The sequence below is a fragment of the Plecotus auritus genome (assembly GCF_963455305.1).
Source record: "Plecotus auritus genome assembly, chromosome: 5".
Lineage (NCBI taxonomy): Eukaryota > Metazoa > Chordata > Mammalia > Chiroptera > Vespertilionidae > Plecotus > Plecotus auritus.
In genome coordinates this window covers 15,629,610-15,643,981 of record NC_137776.1, presented here as the reverse complement: position 1 = coordinate 15,643,981, position 14,372 = coordinate 15,629,610, and the positions used below count along the sequence as shown (strand labels likewise).

At 48.2% G+C, this 14,372-nt stretch overlaps 1 protein-coding gene across 1 annotated transcript in view; it reads left to right on the top strand.

Moving 5' to 3' along the window:
* PLEKHM3 (pleckstrin homology domain containing M3) overlaps nucleotides 1-14,372 on the top strand; it is a 243,684-nt gene that overhangs the window by 179,050 nt on the left and 50,262 nt on the right. The window lies entirely within an intron of this gene.

Below are 14,372 nucleotides of genomic sequence, written 5' to 3'. Positions count from 1 at the left end.
GACCTCCACACTTGAGGTAATGGGGCCCCCAAATGCGGTGGCTGGTCCTGCCTCTCTGCCTCCGGCCACTTCACATTCCTCTGACACCAAACCATCCAGAGTTTTCTGTGGTTCCTTTGCATCTGAGGCTCAGTTCCAAATTAAAATGATCGCATTGTCTTAAAAGGTCTCCCTGTCTATTTGCCAGGCTTCTCATCACCCATCAAAACTTGGCTTACATGTCCCCTTCCCTGAGAATCGTCCCCTCTTCCCCTGTCCAAACCATGGACCGCCTCTTTGCAGAGGGCCACTTCCAGCCTCAGCTCACTGTTACGTAACCCCTGCCTTACGTGTAGGTTGTGAACTCCAGCACAGCGGTATTGTCCTGCACAGTACCAGGGTTTCTTTTTTATATGCACATTAAATTAAAATTTTTTTCAATTACAGTCTACATTCAGTAGCATTTTGGATTAATTTCAGGTGTTCACCAAGGTAGTTACACAAGTACCAGGATTTCAAATGCTTGTCTGACACTGAATCAAGTGCTATATTTAAGAAATAAATGCTTATTGAAATTGTCGTTGAGTTTTCACTCCAACAACCACACCATGCTATGCGTGCGGATTTACTGCAACTCTATCATCTTCACGAGAGCCACACGGGGCCTCACGGGGCCTCACGGGGTCCCTCGGGGCCACGGTGCGGGTCACCGCTGTCGGGACCAGTAGAGTGGCCTCTGCTGAGTGGTGAGCCTTAAAGCAACCCTGCCGGTTGGGACGGTCCGCGATGGCAGAGGCGTCCGTGTGGCCACACCGTCCAGTACAGAAGCCACCAGCCATGTGCACTACCGAGCACGTGAAACGTAGCTCACGCAACCGAGGAACAGAACGTTTCACTGCATTTCATTCTCATTCATTTAAATTTACGTCGCCGCACGTGGCCAGCGGCGCCCGCAGGACAGCGAAGCCGCCCGTGACATCACCGGTCCTCACACGGGCCAGGGAGCCACTCTGCTCACAAACCTCCTGCTGCAGAAAGACTCCCGTGCAAGTCACACGCCTTCAAGCACCTCCCGAGGAGCAAGGTCCTTAACGAAAGAGAAAACGGTCTCTCTGTCTTCCTTACTGAAGCCAGCAGCCTCTCTCTGCACACACTCTGCTGACAACCACTGTTCGGGGCTCCCTGGTGTAGACACACTTGGTCTTATCTGCGAAACAAGAAAAAAAAAAAGCCTTCTACACCTGGGAGGGAAATACCTGTTGGAGTCAAGTGTTTCTACCGTGGTTACCAAGGGCAACAGACCAGCTTGCATTCCTTTCCTCCACGGTGGCCAACGGGTTCCTACCAGCTCACTTGGCTCTCCTGCCCCTTGGCCTGGGGCCCAGGTCCGTGGTTCTGGGCTGGACAGCAGTGGAGAGTCATCTGCCACTGGGCTGGTAAAGTCACTGAGAGAGGGAGAGGGAGAGGGAGAGGGAGAGGGAGAGGGAGAGGGAGAGGGAGAGGGAGAGGGAGAGGGAGAGGGAGAGGGAGAGGGAGAGGGAGAGGGAGAGGGAGAGGGAGAGGGAGAGGGAGAGGGAGAGGGAGAGGGAGAGGGAGAGGGAGAGGGAGAGGGGAGAGGGGAGAGGGGAGAGGGGAGAGGGGGGACGGGATTCCATTTTCAATGTGCACTTTCTTTCAGCGACTAATCCAGGTAACAGTAGATCACCTGGGGACAATTTCAAAGATGAGAGCAGCTGGGCAAGTAGAAATGACAACAGATCTAGATGCCCAGAACGGGACTAGAACGAGCCCCTTGGGCCCTTTGTATTTAAAATGATCCACAAACTTGCAGAAAAGAGAAAACCCCCCTAGGACTTGAATTATAATTTCAAATGCTATTTGCAATCATTATTATCAAAAGGATAGATTCATGTGTAGGTCCCCAAGTAAAATGGGGATCCTTCCTTCCCCTCACCTTGGCCTCCACCACTCACACCACCAGGGCCTCCATGTTCCCAGGGGCACCCCCTGTTTTCACAGGCCTTCCGAGCAGGAAATTAGCTCCAAGAACGGGAAAGTTAAGATGAGAACGAGGGAGAGGATCATGGAAACGGTGGGGGGTTTTCTCTTTAAGTTCTGAATGCATTTGGGACAGGTACGCGGTATTCCCTCCAGAATCGTAACATTCCATCTGAGGGGTCCTCTCTCCAAGCACAGCTGTTCACACTAATGACCCTCAGCTGGCTACGGGTATGGAGGCTCTGAAATGGTTGTCCACCAAACATACACTTTATCAGTCAGGACTTAAGTCCAGTGCTGTTTTTCAGAGGAATTGTGTACAAAAAAAAAAAAAAAAAAAAAAAAAAAAAAAAAAAAAATGTAACCCAGGCCTTTGGTCCCAGAGGCGTCGCTATTGGTCTGGTGTGACAAGGAACAAAGTTTAGAGAGCAGTACAAGAGCTAATCACTGCATACCCTTCGGGACGGCACGGACGAACCTAGAGACTATTATGCTCAGAGATATAAGCCAATCAGAGAAAGACAAATATCATGTGATCTCACTTATTTGGGAAATCGAATGAACAAAATGAACTGACCAACAAAATAAGACCTGAAGCATGGAGGCATGGAACAGACTGACATACCTCGATGTGGGGTGGGGGGATGAGGAGACATAAACCAAAGAACATATACTTATATGCATAGCCCATGGACATGGGCCAAGGGAGGTGAAGACCTGGGGGAGGGGAGGGGAGACATCTGTAAACAATAAAAAATAAAGAACTAATAGAAGTCTGTTCAGCTCTGAGTTGCCACTCCCTGCACAGGCAGCGTTGGGAAGGCACAGATCTCTGGGGACTACAGCAGGAGGTGGTGTCACTGAGGAGGTGACAGAGCCACTCCCAAAGAGGACAGATGGGAGCCATCGACTGGCCTGAGAGGCTCCCCTGTCCTGGAGGAGGAGAAGGGACTCGGCAGTGGAGCTGTGGACCTCGGAGGACACACAGTGAGTCCAGCCTGGTCCCCACGCCCAGACCAGGGGCACCACGCAGCACCAGTTTCCCTCCTGCTCCCCTCCCACCACATCCGCAGGCAAAGCCACCCGCTCCTGGCCTGGGTTCCTGTTGGTAACCCTGATCCATGGTTGGGGTTCCATGGACACAGCATAGGACGATTGTCAGGATTTCAGTGACTGCCACCAAGGGACAGGTTTAAACTCCCAGGTCTACGGCTCACCACGAGCTGCGTGGCTGTCAGCAAGTGCCCGAGCCTTTTTGGCCCCCCCCATCTGTCAAACGGGGGTAATGGTCCCCTTGCGGGATGACTATGAAAATTAAATAACAATGGTACAGCACTCAGCAAATGACCTGATACATACTAAGCGTATAATAAATGGTAGCTATTATAGGTTATCTTTCTATTGAGAAAGATTGACGTTATCTTTCCTGGAGAAAGGGGGGAAGACCAAGTTAAGAGTTGCTGTCCCTTTCCCACTCTTTTCTAATCTGTGAGCTATTTAACCACGAATGTTCTCACTTTGACAAAGCCCGTTGCAGTACCGGTTCACTACTGTGCTTTTCAAATTGCAGAACTTTGATTGTCTACTATTTTCATAGCCATTTGGCTTAATTTTCTTTTCCTTTACTAGGCTGCTAGAACAGGTTAAACTTATGGAAAATTTAATTAGTGTCTGGATGTGACCCATCCCAGTAATTCCTAAAAAGGAAAACTAATGAAACATGGGCTGCCCATAAGTAACTTCGTCACTCAGTAAACATTTATGAAGCACCTACTATGGGCAGGTCCTGAGCTACATGCAGATGACTGCCTGCCTGTGCGCTCTCTTTTCATAATAAAAATTCTCATCAAGAAACATTCCTTAAATAATCAAAGATATCATGATGAGCACTTGGGTCTGGAATGATGTAGAAACTTCCTCTTAAATGAGTATAATTTGTCATGCATATAAAAAATAAAAGAAAGAATATCCAGAGTATATAAAAATTATCTAAAATCCTATTAAAAATCCTATTAAAAATCATCCCCAACAATGGGCAATTCACAGAAAAGAGAAGTTAAATTAGCCAACAACACATGCAAGATATGGTGGAATATTATGCAGTGGTTAAAAAGAATGAGTTAACATAGAATTCCCATATGAGCCAGCAATTCCACTTCTGGGTATATACCCAAAAGAACTGAAAGCAGGACTTGATCACATTTGCACACCCATGTTCATCGCAGCATTAGTCCCACAATAGCCAGAAGATGGAAACAACCCCAGTACCCATCAACAGATGAATAAACAAAACATGATATATACACTGAGTGGCCAGATTATTATGATATCTGAACGCATAGTAATCTGGCCACTCAGTATATATATATATATCCTATCTAATAAAAGAGTGATATGCAAATTAACTATCACTCCGCTATACCAACAAGCCACGCCCACCAGCCAATCAGGAGTGAGTATGCAAATTAACCCAACCAAGATGGCTTCAGCCACCGAGTGAGCAGGAGGCTTGGATTTGCCCAGCAATGGAGGAAGCCAAGCTTTCCGCACACCCTGGCCAGCCCAGGCCTCCACTCAAGACTACAAAGTTTCAATTATAGGAGATAAATAAATCCCAACAAAAATGGCGGCAGCCACAGAGCTGGAGAGAGCAGGAGGCTTGAGTTACCCCCGGCGACAGAGGAAGCCAAGCTTCTGCAGCCCTGGCCTGCCTTGGCCTATGCTCAAGGCTACAAAGTTTCAATTACAGAAGCTAAATAAATCCCCAAAAAAATGGCTGTGGCCACGGAGCGAGCAGGAGGCTTGGCTCTGCTCAAGGCTGCAAAGTTTTAATTATAGAAGATAAATAAATCCCAGATACCAGGGCCTCCGCTTCGGTCACCGGGGGGCGTGGCCAGCCTGCAAACCACCACAGGCCCCTCGCCCAGGCTGCCCCATGCCCCAAGGGAACCCCACCCTGACCCGGGACACCCTTCAGGGCAAACCAGCTGACCCCCACCCGTGCACCAGGCCTCTATCCTATCTAATAAAAGAGTAATATGCAAATTGACTGTCACTCCAACACACAAGATGGCTGCCCCTATGTGGTCAAAGATGGCTGCCCCCATGTGGACACAAGATGGCCACCACAAGATGGCCAGCAGGGGAGGGCAGTTGGGAGGGACCAGGCCTACAAGGGAGGGCAGTTGGGGGCGATCAAGCCTGCAGGGGAGGGCAGTTATGGGTGACCAGGCCGGCAGAGGAGGGAATTTGGGGGCAACTGGGCCTGCAGGGAAGGGCAGTTGGGGGGGACCCAGGCCTGCAGGGAAGGGCAGTTAGGGGGGACCAGGCCTGCAGGAGAGGGTAGTTAGGGGTGACCAGGCCTGCAGGAGAGGGTAGTTAGGGGTGACCAGGCCTGCAGGGGAGGGTAGTTAGGGGTGACTAGGCCTGCAGGAGAGGGTAGTTAGGGGGGACCCAGGCCTGCAGGGGAGGACAGTTAGGGGTGACCAGGCCTTCAGGGGAGGGCAGTTAGGGGCAAACAGGCTGGCAGGGGAGCAGTTAGGCATCAATCAGGCTGGCAGGGGAGTGGTTAGGGGGTGATCAGGCTGGCAGGCAGAAGCAGTTAGGGGCAATCAGGAAGGCAGGCAGGCAAGCAGTTGGGAGCAAGCAGTCCTGGATTGTGAGAGGGATGTCCGACTGCCTGTTTAGGCTCGATCCTACCGGGATCGGGCCTAAAGGGGCAGTCAGACATCCCTCGAGGGGTCCAGATTGGAGAGGGTGCAGGCTGGGCTGAGGGACACACACACACCCCTGTGCACGAATTTTGTGTACTGGGCCTCTAGCGTATATATATATATATATATATATATATATATATATATATATATACACACACACACACACACACACACACACACACACACACACACACTAGAGGCCCAGCACATGAATTCGTGCATGGGTGGGGTCTGGCAAGCCTGGCCAGGGGGAGGGGCCATGGGCGGTTGGCCGGCCTGCCTGCTGGTCAAACTCCTGGTCGAGGAGACAATTTGCACATTAGCCTTTTATTATATAGGATATACACTGAGTAGCCAGATTATTATGTGTTCAGAGATCATAATAATCTGGCCACTCAGTGTATATATACCACAAACTATTATGCAACCTTAAAAAGGAAAGAAATTCTACCACAGGCTACAACATGGATGAACCCTGAAGACAATAAGCTAAGTGCAATAAGCCAGACAGAAGAGGACAAATACTGTGTCATTCTATGTATGTGAGGTAGCTAGAGTATTAAATTCACAGAGACAGAAAGTAGAACCGGGGTTGCCAGAGGCTGGGGGAGGGAGGAATAGGGAGTTGGTGTTTCAACAGTGCAGAGTTTAGTTGGGGAGAATGGTTTGTAACAATGTTAATGTAGCTAATGTCATAGAAATATACTTAAAAATGGTTTAAAACAGACTGTTTTATGGAATGCATATTTCACCACAATAAAATAATTTATTTCCAAACTTGGAATAACTATCAAACTATCATTCTTTTTTTACTTTTAATTATGCTTAGGGAACTTTCTTCTTTCCCCTCTTATCACTGAAGTTTTTCAGTGAGCCTTTATTGTTTAAAAAAAATGCAAGGGGGGGTGGAGAACAAGATAGACACAGAACGAGGTCTAAGATAAATCACTATGTGAAAAGGCTGACTCATACAGTATTTCCCATTTATGTTCAGAAAAAAACACACGTCGTATATGTAAAAGCATAGACTGGTCGACTGGTCAAAAAGTTGCCTCTGAGAATAAGAATGAGGGTGAATGGGAACTTCTGATTTATGTGAGGGGAGGCAGTTTCTTGTGTGCTTTTTTAGAACGAGAGGAAGGGAGAGAGGGAGGAGGGAGAGAGAAACATCGGTTGACTGCCTCTCTTACACGCTCCAACCGAGGACGGAACCCAAAACCTAGGTATGTGCCCTAAATGGGAATCGAACCCAAAACACTTTGGTTTATGAAACAATGCTCCAACCATCGGAGCCACACTGGCCAGGTCCTGATTTATCTTTATTGTTGAATAATTTAAAAATAGATCATAAATCCCCAAACCAGGGGAGGAAGCCTGGGGCCTCCAGCTCAGTGGGTTTGGCAAATGGGGCCTAAGACTGCCATATCTGAGTTTCAAAACATCCTAAAAGTGAAAAACGAGCTAATACAGGCCCGGGGTAGAAGGGGACCATTCAGAGTGCAAATATTATAAACCACTGTCTGTCAAAATAAAACCATATTGTGAGGTCACGAGTTTCAGTTTTTGGCATGGAAAATACGGCCAGTACCGTCCTCCTCTGAAAGACTTGAGCCAGAATATACAAGTATAAATACCATGACACCACATTTTATTGGTATGACGTAAGCAAACTGCCTAACCTCTCTGAGCCTCAGTTTCCTCATCTGTAAAATGGGTATAACAAGACTACAACTTTGGGTGGGTGTGGGGAGGTGTGAGGACGCTCAACCAATACCACTGATATAAAATAAAGTCTCATTTCCTTATAAGGGTACCTGGAGGTTAAACCAAAACCAAAGCTCTTCCCTCCCTTGCACAGTACCTGGCATGCAGGAGGCACATATTGATCCTGGGCCTCACCCACTGAATCCATGGGCATCCAAACGATCTGAGGAGCTTATTACAAACACAGATTCCCAGAGTCCGTCCCTGGAAACTGTGATTCAGTTGGGTTGGAATGTGGCCCCCAAATCTGCACGTTACCTCCCGCTCCATACAGAGTGCAGGTAAGAAACGCTGTTCTAGTAGTGGTTGGAAAAGATGAGGCCGAGTTCAAATGTCCTCCCTCCTCCAAAAAAAGTCCCCTCTCCTACTCTGCTTTCCCTTCCTTCTCTACAAGAAAATGGCCAACTGCTTCTTTTCTTCTCCTTCCTCCCGAGTCTTGGGAAGTAAGTTTCTAGAAAGGATGCCCTTGCTATTTCTGGACAAAGTCTCAATAGGACTGTCTTGAAGAGAGAAGGTGGGGAGGGGTGGAGAGAAGGAAAAAAGGAAAGACGGCTGCTTGGAGAGGGTGGAAGGGTACTAAGAAGGCAGAGGACTTCGACGCATTTGGCATTTACACTAAAACAACTGAAAACCCTTAAGAGTCCCACGTGATGGGCAGACAGACCTTTTCCATCCTCTAGGACAAAATCCAAAGAGTTTTCCAGTTGGGAGAAATAGCGGAAATGAGGGAGGGGGGGAAATGGGCTGGAGAAAAGGAGGGTGGGAATGGAGAGGGAGGCAAACGGACAACCGCGGCCCAAACGACTTAACTTGGATGTGAGTGCAGGCCAAGACAAAGGGTGCCTTTTTCAGTACCTCGTACACAAAATAAATAAATAAATAAAAATAAAAACTTACCTAATGCTTTCTTTGGATTCCTGCCTCTCTGCAAACACCAACTAATGAATCCATCTGCCCAGGACAGCCCCTCCTGCGGGAGGTAAACAGTTACAGGCTCTTGGGCCGTATCTGCTAAGTAAACCAGAACCACAATGGACTCTAAGCTAAGCAGCTTGTGTGGCGAGAGGCTGTGCACAGTTAATTAATTGCGTCACGTCTGTAGCTGATAAAGCAGGTCTCGTGGGTGGCTGTTTTCAAGTCTCACAGCTTTAGTTGGAAGTTGAAAATTAAAACAGTTGCTTCTCCAAGAGATCTGAGGTTCCAGGATTGAACTTTATTAAAACTAGGGCCTCAAAGGAAGCAGTGAAGTTGATCAGAGAAACTCGAGTTGGAGTTGGCCCGGAGGGGTTAGAGCTGCCTGTTGGAGTCTGTTGCTAATGCAACCATTAGCGTGGGCTTTTAACTCAAAAGACACGGGCGCCTAGAACTTATATGTATAGCCCATGGACATGGGCAATAGGGTAGTGAAGACCTGGGGGATGGGGGGTAGGGGTGGGAGAAGGGGGGGATAGGGGGGAAATGGGAGATATCTGTAATGCTATTGATAAAACATATATATATTTTAGCCCTAACTGGTTTGGCTCAGTGGATAGAGCGTCTGCCTGCGGACTGAAGGGTCCCAGGTTCGATTCCGGTCAAGGGCATGTACCTTGGTTGCGGGCACATCCCCAGTGGGGAGTGTGCAGGAGGCAGCTGAATCGATGTTTCTAACTCTCTATCCCTCTCCCTTCCTCTCTGTAAAAAATCAATAAAAAAATATATTTAAAAAAAAATAAAACATATATATTTTAAAAAGACACTGGCATCAATACAATGCTTGTGAAGGACATTCAAGAGAATCCATTTATCCACCCCTAGATCCAGGGGCCGTCCAGCTGTGACCCCTTCCCCACGCCCCCCTCCCAATGGGCTTAATTGTTCTTTTAACTGTTATTTCAAACATACTTATGAACCCCTTCACCCCAAGTACTTATTACTCAGCCTCAACAATCAACTCCTGGTGCATCTTGTTTCATCTAAGCCTCGTGGTTCTCAAACTGGAGCGTGCAGCCGAATCACCTGTGGGGGAGGGGGAGGGGGTCACACACAGATGAGCGGGCCTCTCCTCAGAGTTTCTGATCCAGCAGGTCTGAGGGGGACCTGAACTTTGCCCTTCCGAGTTCCCAGGGGCTGTGGACGCTGCTGGGCAGGCAACCCCACTCTGAGAACCAGTGATCTTCACACCTACTGTTGTTCCTTCGGGTAGTATCCTCAAATCTGATCTCAGCCATCATACCATCCGAAATAAAATACCATGATTACACATAAAAAAATAATTCAATAATATCATCAAATTACCTAGTAAGTCTCACATTTCCACGTGCTTCATAAAAGTCATTTTTTATTTACAGTTTATTTTCATCAGAATCCAAATAAGGTGTACGTAGTGTGATCACGTAATATCTTGGTCTCTTTTCATCTTTAACCTCCTCCATGAGGTTTCCTTGCCATGATCTGAAGAGCCTTGACTATTTTTCAGAGGCAGCCCAGCCTGTGGCAAGCTCTCGGAGTCCGGCTGCAGGCTCAGCTCCTCCACCCGCCCTGTGACCTTGTTAAGTGAGTTAACCTCTCTCAGCACAGGGGGACTGGTGAATGTTTAACAACCAGTTCTCTGGGGGGAAAAACAAGCCCTGGTTTGTCCATTTGTCAATTTCTGTGGCGCAAAAACTCCCACCATGGCGGATCGCAAACTGCCAGAGCGGAGCGGTGGCCACGAAGCCAAGCATGTAGCACAGGCTAGCACGTGTCCATCAGACAGACAACGGAAGCAGACACCAGGGACGTGCAGTTAAGTCGTTAGGAAGTGATGAATTTTGAGTATTTATTACCTTTGTTTTTAATATAATTTATTTAGTTATAAGTTTATGTCATTTAATTTCTAAGAATGGTCGTGTTTGACCCTAGGGTTGCCAAATTCCTAGAAGCTGAACAGTCCTGCACACCGCCGTGTTTACGTCTCGCCTTTCTCACCTGTGAAATGGGAGGTATAATAGCTGTAACTTCGTGGTGAGGATGAAAAAAGACGGTGTGTCAAGATTCCGTGGATGCACTTGGTCCAGTGGACAGCAAATGGAGAGTTACTCGCTCCCCCTAGCTGGGCAGGGAAAGCGATGAGGGAGTCTGTGTCAGATCCACATACAGAGGAAGCCGGTTTCAGAGTTCCAGGGGCAGAAACAGCCTGAAAGGTGTGGGCTCAGCACCCTCGGCCCAGGAGTTGGGCCTGGCTTGATTGCCACACAGACCCCAACTTCCCAGAAGAAAGGCCATTTCAGCGAGCTGACTCAGCCCTGCTCCGCCCCTCCACTTTACACAGAGGCCACTTCAACTGTTTGCTAAAATCAAGACCCTTCGTTTGAGGTAGATCAGGTTACTGGGCAAGGTGATTATTGTTTCTAATGGTCTGCAAACAGGTTCTCAACTGTTCATCCCTCCGGTCTCTGGGGACACGTGGACAAGCCCGACTAAACAGAGGCAAACACAAGCATTGGGAGCTCGGGGGTCTGAGATGCTACAAGCATGAGGTGGATTTAGGAGGGTCCTGTGCCAGTGAGCAAGCTGAAGCTCAACTCTAGGCTGGGTGCTGAGCACCTACATCAAACATGTCAAACTCGTGGCCCACGGGCCGCATGCCTCATCTATTTGGCCCGTGTTAGCCTTTGAGTTTGACATGCTTGACATCATTCCCCAAATAGCCAGTGACTTCTTACTGGTGGTCTCCAATTCCTAGGAGGCCCTGAGGTTCAGCCAGGGACTGGAGAATTCATAGGCCAAACATTGTCCACAAAATAAATAAAAGAGGTGGGATCAAGTGGCATTAAATCCTTCATGCCTGTCAGACTGAATTCTCAGGCCACCACTTCCCAGCTATGTGAGCTTGGGCAAGTTACTTAATCTCTCTGAGCCTCCGTTTCCTCATCTATACAATGGGGATAATAAAGGTCTCCATCCACCCTGTAGGGTGGTGGGTGAATTATGGACAATGCATGTACAGCACTTAGCAAAATAATAAGTACATGATAATAGTAGTTGCCATTAATAGTGTCATAATACTTTAAAGCTGTAGATACTATCATAGTTCATAGAATGCCGATCTAAAGAGATTACATTTCATTAATAGTAGCTTTTCCTTCCTATGTATTTTCTCACTCATAGATATTACAAGTGTCATAGGGAGCGTCTTTGGGGTGTTTAGACCTTAAGAAGCAGTCCTCACTCTTAGTCTTTGGGTAAATCAACCCCTCAAGACCCGGCTTCCTCATCCAGGAAAGAGGAGCCACACAGGCACACCTCGCTTTGTTGTATTTCACAGACACTGTGTTTTGTACAAGCTGAAGGTTTGTGGCTACCCTGCGTCAAGCAAGTCTATTGGTGCAATTCTCCCAACAGGCTTGGCTAATGGTTGGCATTTTTTAACTAGATCAAGTATCTTTCAATGAAGTATGTCCATTGTTGTTTAGACATGATGCTAATGTACACATAATAGACCAGTTTAGTATAAACATATTTTTTTATGCACTAGGAAACCAAAAAATTTGTGTGCTCACTCTGTTGTGGTCATTGACTTTCCTGTGGTGGTCCCACACGGAACCCGCATGACCTCCGAGGTATGCTGTGAGGACAGACAGGATGCAGGGGTGGATATTTCCAGGTAGACACACCAAGAACATGGATGGCTCACTGTCAGACCTCTTGCCCTGAAGTTGAGGTGGGAAAGCATGGCCAGCATCCCCATCCTGGAGCATAAGTGAGGAAAAGACAATGCTCACCGTGACTTTCTGGACGTGGCTAGGGAAGAATGAATAAGGGACTGATTGGTTTAGATCCAGAAAGTTCCCCCAGTGTCGTCTCCAGCTCACAGTTTACTGGGGCCAATTTCCCATCTTCTGCACCTCTTTATTCCTCAACAATCCGACAGGGCAGAGGATCCAGGCCCAGCTTTCACGTGATGACACTAAGTTCTCCAGGGGCCCCGGGATGGAAAGTACAGCACAGGGGTTACAGGCAGTAACACTGTATTAACTGTGCATGGGGTCAGGCGGGTACTTGAAACATCACTCTGTCAAGAACATGATTGTCTAACCCCTGTGCCGCGCACCGGGACTAATACAAAATAATACTAAATGGGAACTGTAATTGAAAAATGAAATTTAGCCCAGCTGGTGTGGCTCAGCGATTGAGCATCGACCTATGAACCAGGAGGTCATGGTTCAATTCCCAGTCAGGGCACATGCCTGGGTTGCGGGCTTGATCCCCAATGTGGGGCGTGCAGGAGGCAGCCAATTAATGATTCTCTCTCATCATTGATGTTTCTATCTCTCTCTCCTTCCCCCTTCCTCTCTGAAATCAATTTAAAAATATATATATATTATTTTTTTAAAAGAAAAATTAAACCAAAAAAAATTCTCTGTGGGGTGAGCTAGGGTGCTGGTGGGAATGGAACGAGCCCTGTGAGAGATCGTGGGAGGCACAGGAGGCCTTTTAGTGTTTGTAGAGGGGAGCTTGGCCGTGAGACTTCGGCCTGGACGCTGGGCAGAGAGCAGCCAGGCCGCGGCTACGGGAGGATCCCCGGGAGTCACCCATCACCACCCACGTGGCCCCAGAGCTCTCCTGCACGGGGTTCCTCCCGCCGCACTGTAATCTAGGAGAGGCTGTGTTTTCACTCCGTATCTCTTCAAATTCCCTGTAAATAGCAAGGATCATTGAATATTGAATAAATGCATCAACCATCCTTCTTGTGGCTTCAAGCTGGGGAGAAAAGAGGCTGAGGCAACCGTTTTCCGTCTGTGCAGGGTGGCTGCGTTGCCCAAGTGACCTAATGCTGGGTCATTATTTCCAGAGCGTTAGATTTTCCTGCTGCCAATCCCAATAGTAGTCTCCAAACGCCAAGTCCCTTCCATGAAGCTTTTCCTTGTTTATAGGCAGGAATATTTTCCCTGTGTGTTCCTGCCTCTGGCAAGATTTTAAACAGCGTCAGGGCAGAAAAGTCCACTGCTCAGAGCGGGAAGAAAAAAAAGAGGAGAATGTGAGCATTATTATTTCACAGAATTTTCCCCTCCTGGCCAGGAGAGTGTCTGTGGGTCTGATTACAATCATTTTGCCTGGATCCATTAGTTCTTATTTAATCAAAACGACTTACTCTTGTTTTTCTTTCCTTGCTCCCGAAAGCATGGCCTTGGGAGGGAGACGGTTTGGCAGCTGGGAGAAGCGTGGGAGCAGGAGGAAGTGGAGACTCTGGACCTGAATTTAAGGCAGAGGCCTGAATAGTGACGCCGTCGCCGCTGCTGCACAAGCCCCTCGGATCCTAGCACCCAAGGAGCAGTAACACCGCCCACTTTTATTTTATTTCAAAATATAAAGAGCAATGTAACCTGGCCAGTAAGCCTATGCTCTTTGGAGAGAGTCTAGTCCTGGCCGACCACGAGCCACAGTAACTTGGACAAACCACTCTGGGCACCGCAGGGAGGTCCCCCTCAGAAACACGTAAAGCAGCACGATATTTAGAAGTTACAGTGAGAGGTACTGAGGACTGAGGTGTAGGGATATACCAGAGAAAAGCAACTCAAGGAACCCTCAGCTGTCATCCCGGCCCCACACTCCTGGCAGCCCCATGTGTAAAGTGGGGCCAGTATTACCTGCGTTGGAGGACTCCTGTGCGGACTGAGAGAGTATGTGTCTAGCCCTGGTTGGTCTAGCTCAGTGGCTGGAGCATCGGCCCTCGTTCTGAAGGGTCCTGGGTTCGATTCCAGCCAAGGGCAGATGCCCAGGTTGCGGGCTCGATCCCCAGTAGGGGGTGTGCAGGAGGCAGCCAATCAATGATTCTCTCTCATCATTGATGTTTCTCTCTCTTCCCCCCTCTTCCTCTCTGAAATCAATAAAAATATATTGGGGGGGGGGGAAGAGTATGTGTCTAGCTAATGCTAGCAGATAATAGGTGCC